The sequence below is a fragment of the Lepidochelys olivacea genome (genome assembly GCF_965140295.1).
Source record: "Lepidochelys olivacea isolate rLepOli2 genome assembly, chromosome: 2".
In the NCBI taxonomy this organism is placed as follows: domain Eukaryota; kingdom Metazoa; phylum Chordata; order Testudines; family Cheloniidae; genus Lepidochelys; species Lepidochelys olivacea.
Genome location: NC_140412.1, coordinates 161,565,987 through 161,578,105, shown reverse-complemented (window position 1 = coordinate 161,578,105; position 12,119 = coordinate 161,565,987). Strand labels below are relative to the sequence as shown.

At 39.2% G+C, this 12,119-nt stretch overlaps 1 protein-coding gene across 4 annotated transcripts in view; it reads right to left on the bottom strand.

Moving 5' to 3' along the window:
* The window catches only part of EPB41L4B (erythrocyte membrane protein band 4.1 like 4B), a 246,643-nt gene that overhangs the window by 146,651 nt on the left and 87,873 nt on the right, over positions 1–12,119 (bottom strand). The window lies entirely within an intron of this gene.

Below are 12,119 nucleotides of genomic sequence, written 5' to 3'. Positions count from 1 at the left end.
TTAGGGCAGAATCCAGACCTTTCGAAGTACGAAATAAACAATTCCACTCCACCTGGTTAACTTCCTGTCAACATCCAGTGGAAGCACTGCAGTGGAAAGAAGTTACGAGCTTTACCATCATTATGTTAAACATGGCTCTAATGTCTGTTGACCAAATATTTTAAGACAGGAAGCTTTACTAAGAGAAGTTTAAGGGACAGGGTTTTCCCTTTTTGGAATGAAATGCTAGGATGTTGTGGGGAAAAATAAGTAAGATAGTAAGGGAAGAATATCTGTGAAGTTTCAGTAAAAGTATCATCATTGTGCCTGTGACTGAAGGTGATATGTCAGATTTGCCCATTTCACTGAACAATACTGTTTATATTTGAATGCTGTAAAATAGTCTATTAAGAACCCATCAGCATTGGAGTTTCTCTTAACGTTTTCACTACCATTTATTCTTCATCCTACATGAAAGAATGAACTAGCATAATATGAACACACATATCACCTCTTCTCAACAGCTAAGGATGGAAAAATAGCCTTCCTCGCTTCATCTTAGACATGTTGCCAATGTTGCTGTGTAGTGATAAAATATTCATTTCTTTGTATTTGATAAGAATAATGTATTTGTTTATATGGACAATATAAGATTTATGATGTCCTTAAGTATTCGTTTCCATGTTTACCTGGGTTTGGTAAACATGATTGACAAACAATTGAACAGTCAATTGACCGCCTATATTTGAACAGTCAATTATTGTCAAAAATTCCAGCAAGAATGTCCTGATGGAAGTGGCAGCTTACCTTTTTGATTGCATTATGGCTCCATTCTTTCAGTTTTTAGAAAGTCATTTCACTGCGCTTTGCATTTTTCTGAGTTAAAATAACTCAGTTAAAGAATTAGTTTTTTATAATTAGGTATAAGTATCTAAGGCTAAGCCTTTTGGAGAGCACAGAGACTTAGGGCTTGTCTTCATTACGATCAATGCAGTGGTGCCGATTTAGCGCATCTGGTGAAGATACATTATGTTGATGGGAAAGTGCTCTTCCATTGACATAATTACTCCTCCTCAATGAGGACACAGTGCGGTGCAGACACTGCTTTAAGTTGAGGTAAGTTACATCACTCAGGGGTGTGGTTTTTTCACACCCCTGAGCGATGTAACTTATCTCGACTTAAGTGGTAGCGTAGACAAGGCCTTACTTTTTTTTGTTACTTACTGTTCTAATGAATTAATGGTTTAGCAAATTTTATAATTTTTTACATTATTTGACAATATTTGACAGGTAAATTGACCATTATTTTTGATTCAGTCAACATCTATATTCCCCTTAGTATAGGGATTCTCAAATCTTTTCATAGTGCTGGCCACTTTTTAATAGAGACTATCTCCCTGCTCATTCATGATCTTTTAACATTCTTCTGGCAACTGCGGCTATTGATCACATGGAAAAATGAAGTTAGGAAAATATTTAACATTTTTAGCTTTCTTATAATGAGAAAGTGGCTCATTTAGTGGCTGTAAACAAGGAGCAGAGTTGGCACTATATAATCAAATAATTGCCAATGGACTATCAGCAAAACCACCAAAATGTATCCCCAAAGAGGAAGCCCCAAGAAGAAGGATAGTGAATCCCTTATCCTACAGGGAGGAGTTGAGAGACAAGGGCAGGAGGACACCAGTGGGAAAATTTCTCCAGTGAGGCTAGGGACTGCTTGGCACATCTCTCTGGCTCAGGGGAAATTGGCAACCTGAAGCCTTGGAACAACAGTGAACTGGAGCTGAACGTACTTGATGTCCAAGTAAAGCCCCCACTTCCAGCCAATACTCCCCAACCCTCCACCAAAAAAACCCAAACAAACGAGGAGTACTTATGACACCTTAGAGGCTAACAATTTTATTTGGGCATAAGCTTTCATGGGCTAAAACCCACTTCCTCGGACGCATGCAGTGGAAAATGTAGTAGGAAGATATATACACACAGAGAACATGAAAAAATGGGTGTTGGCATACCAACTGTAACAAGACCAATTAATTAAGATGGGCTATTATCAGCAGAAGAAAAAAAACCTTATGTAATGATAATCTCACTCAGGCCCCCTTCTCTTCACCCTCAACACATACACACCACTTACATTCCAGCCACCCTCAGCCCAATCTCATTAGAGAAAGGCAGGAAGGGGTTTTCCCGCCTTGGGAATCTGATAGCAATTTTTTTCTCCATTCTGCGTCAGGACAAAACTGAGACCTTCCAAATGTTTTGTTTTGTTTCTTTGTGAGAGAGATACACTGACTGACTTAGACTGACTCTCTCACTTACCTCAGAATAGTCAATAGCGTGTTTGCTAGGGCAACTCTCTGGGATGTGGGAGAGCCAGCTTTAAGTCCCTACTCTGAATCAGGCAGACTAAGGACTTGAACCTAGGACTCCAACCTCCCAGGTGAGCACCCTGACCATCAAGCTAGTCTAGGGTGGGTATCTCTCTGGTTTTGAGCAAAAATACCATCCAAGACCTGACAAACAGTTTCCACAAAAAAGTTTCACTGAAATTGGTATGTTCCTGCAAAAAGTTTTGGGTTTTACAAATTGGTGTTTTCCAAAGAAAAAACATTTAATTGAAAAATCCCTGACCAGGTCTAAACCTCCCACCTAGACTCCCCCAGCCAAACGGTCTACTCTTCTAATTTGCCACATTAAGATCTCCACCAGCCAAATCCAAAGTTTATTTTACTAGGAGTTCATAAATACTCAAGTTAAGCTTACATGGCCTAAAATAAATGTGCACAAAATGGAGCATGTGATACTTCAAACATTAGTTTTTTAAACCAATCGAGTTTGCGAACTACTGTTCTGGAAATCTGAAAAACAGGAGGCTTCTATCACTTGAGCTGAAGATCTCAGCTATTGGTCACTTACAGAAAGACCCTGATTTTCTTCCTAACTAGCAGTCAGCCAACAGACTGACAAAAACATATACTGCCAGATCTGGTGCCCTCTGAAATTAAAGGCAGAAAGATCTCAGTGACATCAAAGAAGGCAGGATTAGGTCCATAACTCCCACTGAAATCACTTGGCCATAAACTATCTACAACACAAACTGTTAAAAGCTTTACTTAATTTGAACTTATTTACTTCAAAGGTAGCCAGTGTACATGCTTTCCAGGAGATTTAACAGCATGGAAAGTTTGAAAAGCTCATAACAAGCTGTTCCTTAGCAAGGGGAAGACAAGGAAACAAAGTTGATCTTTCAGATCAGGGTAACTTTTTCTTCTAATAACCTGTAAATCCTGAACCATTTGATTAATTCAATTTTCTTGTTTATATTCTTGGTAATTTTTTCAAGCAATAGTGATAAGAAGGACTAAAATAAGGTTTTTTTAAGAGAAGCTGATTACAACCTTAACAAGCAAAAAGGTTACTGTCTCTCCATAATACAGGAGTGTTTTCTAAGGATTATTTTAAGGTTTGCTTTTTTATTTAAAAAGTGTTACTTAAGTGTTCAGACATCTTTGGGCATGAGCACTAAAACAAACATATGAATCTTATACATATTTTATTAATTGTTATGCCATCTAAGGTTATTATTCTATAATATTTCATATAAAAATGCTAACCAAAGTGCTGAGAGTGTTGTTCACCATTAAAATACAGGAATGAACCACAATTACAAAATTACAATATAAAACCCAAACTTGAAAGCAACATACACTTATACTTCTGTCATTCTCATATAACACCTAAATATTTTACACTGAAAACAGTTTAAAAAAAGGGGGGGGGGAACCTGGCTATTCATATTGAATTCCTTTAATATGTATCACATGCTACTGTCTGACCTAAATGATAGAGCTTCACAGGTGTAAGTTTGAGTCACAAGTTTCTGCTAAGCAGAATTAAAGGGTTAAGGCATCAGGTGGAGTTTTGTCCATAAAACATAGCTTCCCCTAAAGCAAGGGATCTCAACTGGGGGTTGCGAGCTTATTACATAGGGGGTCATGAGCTGTCAGCCTCCACCTCAAAGCCGTTTTGCCTCCAGCATTTATAATGGTGTTAAATATATTAAAAGTGTTTTTAATTTATAAGGGGTGGGGGAGGAGTCACACTCAGAGGCTTACTATGTGAAACGGGTCAGCAGTACAAAGTTTGAGAACCACTGCCCTAAAGCATGCTGCTGCAAGCTGAATCTGAGCCTGGAAAACCACATTGAAGAACTGTGTGCAACAGACAGCCTTCCTCCTCTTATTCCCCCTGCAGTTACTCCACATCTCAAAAGGAAAAGAAAATTGTGCACAACAATTTGCCCACTGTAGCACAAACCTCATTAGACTTTTTGTTGTACAGCTCCTGTGCTGGTGACTAGCTGATGCCACTCCAGATCAACTTCAGTAATAAATAACAATCTTTAATTTCTAGGCATCCATGCCTGAAGGCTTCTCGCATCTTCACAAAAATAAGCTAAACAATTTACAATAAATAGGCAATATGCCTGATTAAATCCCAGAGTGGGAAGAGACTGAAAAATTTCCAGCAATGCACACCACACATAGGAGAAAATCTTGAGCCTAGCCATGTTGGGTACTATTGTTTTTGTGTATTTAAAGGGGGTGTGTGTGTGTGAATGAAGTATCATGGGGGAAAAGAATTTCTTAGTCATAAGTCCTCAGAATTTAGGAGCCTGCTTCTCCACCACCTCTCAAGATTCTACTATGGTATTATCATAAGCCCTTCAGGTAAACAGCCCATATTCTTTCTAAAAGATTAAAGACGACTATGGACTAGAATAGTCTGGGAATTTTTAATGTGTTGAAGCCTTTCATGTATAGTTCGCTGGTAAAATCCAGCCCTAGGCAGAGGTAACTGAAAGTAGTTATTCATGAGACACATGATGAGTAGCTACATGAAGCCAGCCAATTACCTCAGTCTCGTTTTTAGTTAATGGGTGTCCATATCACCATTGCAATTAGCCTCAGCACTGAGGGCAAGGAGACATTTATTATTTGTATTACAATAGCACTGAGAGGTCTGAACTGAGATTGGGGCCCCACTGTGCTGCATGCCACACATTCACATAGTTAGGGACAGGTCCTGCCCCAAAGAGCTTACACCACAGACAGACGGACAAAATGTAGGTGAACAGAAGCATTACTCTCACCTTTTTATAAATGGGGAATTTAGTCACAGACAGATTACCGGTAAGTGATTTGCCCAATGTGAAACAGTAAGTCTATAGCAGAGTCAGCAACAGAATCTGTTGTATCATCAAAATATTTACTAGTTTTCTACTCCATCCCTCCTAAAAATTAATATATTTAAGGTGGTCTCCGACTGTGCTCCAAACATCCCTATTTATAGCATTCAGCACTAGCTGGGAGTGTTATGCTCTCAGGAAACACATTAGCTGGACTAACAACTGCTTTGAGTTGCTACTCACTCACCATCTCTCAAACATTTGGCAGTTTAAAAGGAAACATAAAAGCAATACCATAAAACTCTGAATGATTGAAACAGGGGGAAAAAAAACCTTACTGATTAAAAATGCTTTTCTCATTACCATTTAACTTATTTAAATTCAAGTTACTGTATGGTTTGAGCAAACTGGCAAGCTTTAGGGAAAAACAAGATACCCTGCAAGAGGAAAGTCTGAAGAGACTGGCCCTTCCTTTTGAAGCTTTATGATCATCTTTTAACCACTCAGTACTTATCTTGGAGTCTGAGCTCACACTGGCCGATGTGGCCTGGAACAGGGAATGGAGTGGATTTGCACACCAGGGAAGGTGCAGATCTGTCATTCCACATTCTTCACAAATTTCCATATGTCCACAACATTTCCGTGCCCTGACCCAAGACACATTAAAATAAATGAAAAGGTTCCAATGGTCTTCAGTGGGTATTGGATCAGGCCCTGACTTTATCCATAGCGTATGCTGTGGACAGAAAATAAGAGCAGTCAGGAGCTGGCCTTTCCCACCCATGCAAGCCCCCAAACTCCAGTGTGCAGAAGTCACTTTGGTTGAATATTCCTGCCTTTTGTGTGTATCTCTAGTTACTCCTACTTGAGCCAGGTGGAGATAACTGGGCTGTCACCTACTTTGGTGCACCTTCCCCAAAGATGCAAATTCCCTGGTTTCAGTCAATGCAGCACTTGGTTATTGATGCTTTCTTCTTGTTGTTATTAAAGACTGTGCTGTATGTGATAGCGTCTTATGTATTCTCTAATCCTCAGAATTGCCCTTTTCTTACTTCTTACACCTTAGAAAGTAAAACAAATGCTTTTTTGAGTTTCTTTTAGCACATTTCCAGTGAGGCCGCCCAGCCCATCTCATTGCCCCTCCCAGTAAATACCTTGCAGTGAATGAATTAAACATCAGTCTAGGACTGTCAATAATAACAGGAAGTTAGAGGATTTCTCAGAAAGAGGAATAAAAGGGATCAAATTGATATTTTAGTACATGCTCCTTTTAATCTCATCTCCTGCTCCTACACATCCCTGTCCTTTAAAATTATATGAATGAAAGAAAAAGAACATATCACATAACATAAGAACGGCCCTACTGGGTTAGACCAAAGGTCCATCTAGCCCAGTATCCTGTCTTCTGACAATGGCCAGTGCCAGGTGCCCCAAAGAGAATGAACAGAACAGGTAATCATCAAGTGATCCATCCCCTGTTGCTCATTGGCTTTTGGCAAACAGAGGCTACACCATTCCTGCCCATGCTGGCTAATAGCCATTGATGGACCTATCCTCCATGAATTTATCTAGTTCTTTTTTGAACCCTGTTATGGTCTTGGCCTTCACAACATCCTCTGGCAAGGAGTTCCACAGGTTGACTGTGCATTCTGTGAAAAAATACTTCCTTTTATTTGTTTTAAAACCTGCTGCCTATTAATTTCATTTGGTGACCCCCCCCCCCCCGTTCTTGTATTATGATAAGTAGTAAACACCACTTCCTTATCTACTTTCTCTACACCAGTCATGATTTTATAGTCCTCAATCATATCTCCCCTTAGCAGTCTCTTTTCCAAGCTGAAAAGTCCCGGTCTTATTAATCTCTCCTCATACGGAAGCCGTTCCAAACCCCAATAATTTTTGTGCCATTTTCTGGACCCTTTCCAATATATCTTTTTTTAGATGGGGCGACCACATCTGCACACAGTATTCAAGATGTGGCTGTACCATGGATTTATAGAGGCAACGTGATATTTTATGTCTTATTATCTATCCCTTTCCTAATGATTCCCAGCATTCTGTTCGATTTTTTGACTGCCGCTGCACATTGAGTGGATGTTTTCAGAGAACTATCCACAATGAATCCAACTAAGATCTCTTCCTTGAGTGGTAACAGCTAATTTAGACCCCATCATTTTATATGTATAGTTGGGATTATGCTTTCCAATGTGTATTACTTTGCATTTAACATGAAATTTCATCTGCCATTTTATTGCCCAGTCACCCAGTTTTGAGAGATCCTTTTGTAGCTCTTTGCAGTCTGCCTGGGTCTTAACTATCTTTAGTAATTTTGTATCATCTGCAAATTTTGCATCTGCTACTTTTGCCACCTCACTGTTTAACCCTTTTTCCAGATCATTTATGAATATGTTGAACAGGTCTGGTCCCAGAACAGACCCATGGGGGACACCACTATTTACCTCTCTCCATTCTGAAAACTGACCAGTTATACCTACCCTTTGTTTCTTTTAACATAAGAACCAGTTACCAATCCATAAGAGGACCTTCCCTTTTATCCCATAAGTTACTTTTGGGAACAGAAGCAAAATTACAGAATAGATCACACTAGACTCCACACTAATCAAATACTAGTACTGCTTCTGTTTGGACACATGATAAGAAACAGAAACAAACAAGGGTACAAATGTTTTGCCAGCACACACAGGACACTTTTCAGTCAAGGTGTGGGACTGTATTCTTTTTCTCTGGAGGCTGGGAGGACTGTTACCCCTCACAAAAACAGCTGGCAATCACAGGTAACAACAGAAAAAGAGTGTTTGGGAACAAGCAGTAAGGAAATTATAAACCTCAACAAAAGGTAGGTCAAGTTTAGTAACAGGTGGACCTCAAATAAGTTTGATTTGGATACCTAACAATTTATCCAAATCAACCACTATAGACTGTATATGCCACACAATCAATTACTGCCTTCCAATTGGAACAACCCAGGTGCTAATAGTGTCTTGTATGATTTGCTACTTCCACTTCTAGGCTCAATGAAAGACAAGAATTGAGAATTAAAGGGAAAAAACCCCACCCTCACATTTTCAAACACTCAAAAAATTGTTAGTTTAATATTTTGTGCAAATCAGTTCATACATTTCCTATTGTAGCAGGAATTTGCATTCATCTAAGGCTCAATTTCTTTGCTTTGGAGATGCAGTAGTTCTTTGGAATTTAGTCTTATTTGGGGTTAGCTGAGCAATGGAAAACTCACGAAAGAACACGGACAGTTTCTTCAATTTCTACCCATAGCTTTTTCCTCTCACAAACAAGAACAATTACAGAGTAGCAGCATATTGCTTTTTATTCAGAAAGAGAGAGGAAAAGATTTGGGGAGCTTTAGAATACTACAGGACTTAGTTGTTAGACTCTTCTTTGAATATGTGAGGTACAACAAGTATTGCAGTTGGACTACAACTGAAATAGATATAAAGGACCAAGTCTTAGGAGTTTTGCCACTGAGTTCTGTAGGAATAAGATATAGCACAAAGCCATCAGAGTTTGGCTAGAATAGAATTTAGTTTTATTTTGTAATGGTCATGATCACCCTGCAAGTTGTGAAGTAGAGATTTATTTCTGGATGATAAAATAGCCTTTAGAACGTTTAAAGTTTTCTGTCTCACAAACCAACACCTTCCTCTACCATCAAATTTTCCCACAAGGTAGTAGAGGATTTTTTGTTAGTTTTTCGTGTTTAAATATACTTATTTTCACCTCTAGGGCTAGAATCGGAAAGTGAAGACGATGGGACAAAGCCTTGCTTTGGAATAAAGGAAATACAAACTTTTAATAAATATATTGGAATTGTAAGATATTTATTTATATGGATTTTTCCAAACTGTATTGGCATAAAGTGATGCCAAGTCAATTTAACAGATTTGTTTAAGGGCATTTCCTGTTGTAATTTTATGAACTCTGCTGCAAATAATCTTATTCCTTAAAATGGCTTTTATGATAAAAAAAGGCTGGATAGGTAAATAAAATGCAGGAATGGCTATTCTGCCAAAAATATCATTTATTTAGGCCAGCAGTATTCTAATAACAATAATTAAAATAATTAATCATAGTTGCCGGCAGCACCTGCTGGCCAGACTCTCCAGTTTTACAAGACAGACAGTGAGGTTTTCGGTCCCAGCCAAAGTTCTGGAACTGTGAAAGCAAACTGCTCCTGAGGTGTCGCTGTCCTTAGAGCACAGCATTCTGTGCTCTCTCCTGACTGATCAGGAGCTGTGACAGGCGCTTTCTGAGCTGGCTTAAAGCTGCTTGCCACTTGAGATACAGTCGAGAGTCTTAGCCTCAAAGAGTTTACAATCTCAAACCTCCAATCCTGCAACTGACTCTGTGGGCAGGCTCTGCACAGATGCAGCGGTGCACACACGCAATACTTCTTGAGAGATGGAGGCTCAAGTTACACTCAAAGTAAAGCAAGCTGGGATGAGCAAGCAAGAAGAAGGAGGGTTAAGGCCAGAAGCCAGAACAAGGGGAAAGGAACTGAGGCAAGGATTGGGAAATGGTAGGTGGTAGAAGGGTAATAATGTAGCCTTTGCTAAATAAAACCGTGTAATTGATCAGTTAAATAGAGTACCAAGATCACATGCTGTATACAAATGGAAAGTATCTGGAAATTAAATGTGGTGGATAAATCAAAAGGTTAAGTTAGAGTGATAGGAGTGAGGTTATGTCACATGCAAACAAATGAGAACCATGATGATGTTGCAACCTGGCTGCTGAAGTAAAGGAAAAGAGACTGGGTATTAACAGTCAGAGTGTCTAAGAGGGGTTCCTACTAGCAGCTGCAGGTTCATGCCAGCACATGAGATGGAGTTACAACCCTGGATGATCTTCCTCTGCTGGACACTCACCAGGCTTGGTGGGGATGGGCAGAGTTTAGGTCCTGCCTCTGGGCCTCTAGGCCCACACTCTAGCTGCAGACCCTGAATCTGATATCCCTCTTGTCAATGGGGACCATGAACTGCCTAAACCCTGAAACTAGTGCCTGGTTTCCCAAGCATCCCCACTAGGTATTAAATACTCCCTGAGTTCCAGTCAAGCTGTTGAAGGAAATGGGAAGCCAGAAGGTCTTCAGGCATTACATTATAGCAAGTTACAGAGACTCTGCTAAGGTATTTCTAAACACACATACACACTACTCTTAGCACAAGGAATAGTCAGATTGTCTGTTCAGGGGTCCAGGAGTCTCCTCTTCCTCCTGCTCAGCCTTGTTTTCGGTTCTAGTCTGCTTCCCTCTCTCCCCTTCTCCTTGCTGGAGCGAGTTGTTTTTATAAAGTTGCTGTTCCCTTTGGTGACCATCCTGAGCTGCTTCAAGACCCAAAAGGTAGCTTTTCTTTGAAATTCTGCTCCTGTTGCTTGGGCCATTTCCTTCCCCTGCTGTGCTCTGTGCCTCCACGAACTGCAGCTACAATCTCCTGCCAGCTGTGCTATGAAGGAGCACAGTGAACTCATATTACACAAACGTCCATGCTTAGGGCAAATGGGGCAGTGTGTACTCTATAGGGGCAAAAGGCAGCCAGTTGTGTCCGTGACAGAAGGGAGCATGCACCCAGACAGATGGGCCGAGCCCGTATGCTCTCTCACCCAGTGGCAGCTGGAACACAGAATGGAAATTATTTGGGATTATAGATGAAAGAGCTATAGATGTAGTAAAGTAGGGAACAGATGAGGAGACTAACAGGGAAGAGAACAGACACTGGAGAAAGTAGGAGGAAAAAAAGTCTGCACGGTCAAAGGATAATTTTTCATTTAAGTTGAAGATTGGGTTCAAGATTCTTAGAGGTAGCTTTTTTAAAACTTTATTTACATAGATACCTGTAGAACTGATCCAGATTTTTCAGGCAAGAAGCTTTCCATTGAAAAATGGCCTTTTCTCAGAAACAAAAAATTACTAAAACTTGATATCATCTGGATTTTGTTTATCCACACAATGTTTTAATACACTTCAAATTGAAATCATTAACATTTTTTGTTTACTGAAAATCTGGTTCTCCATGGGGGGGCGGGGAGAAGAGGAGGAACTATTTTGGGTAAATGGCAACTTTCTATAACCATTTTGAAAACAATTTAAATTTTTAAAAAAAAAATCTGAAAAATTATGCCAATATGGAAAAATGGGACCATTTCAAACGCAGCAAACGTGAGACAACTCAGAAATTTTATAAAATTATTTTTCTGATTTTCAACCAGCTCTATTTACAAGCAAAGAAAAGTAGACACTGATTTAGACTCCGTGCTTTTCATGGAAATATAAACCAAAAGTCAATCTAGAATCCAGTTTTTGCTAATTTTCTAAGATTTTTTCTAGTAATGAACCCACAAGTCTCCAACAGCTGTGACCTAATGACCAGTTTATTTTTTAAAAAATATTCCATATCAAAATAAGCAAATGTTAGCAACTATTGCAACAAGGGAAGAATCAGTGTTTGAAACTTGTCAGCTGATAGTTTTGTTTTCTGGGGATCAGTACATACAATTTAATGAAGTACAAGCAAATCTACTAGGAGAAAGTAAGTTTTCTTATAAATAAGACCAGATTTGTTTTTCTTTCTCAAATAGGTCTTCATTTACAACATGCAAGATTCTTTTTCCATGTCATCCTGTTTTAGTACATGTACTGGTTTATCATTGCATTTTGGTGATCTGAGATACTTTGGTTCAGTAACACACTGATCAAATGTAATCATCTTCTGACACAATATTTTTTGCTAGACCATTGCATCTTCTGTTCACTACCTAATGAAACTGAGAATTCTGAAAAGGAAAATTCAAAAACTACATTTTACTATACATACACACCAGTACTTCCTCTCATAGGACCCCAGTGTTCTACCTTAATGACATCTTAATGCATCTTTTCCTCCTGTGCGCTATGGAAAATATTTACTTATTT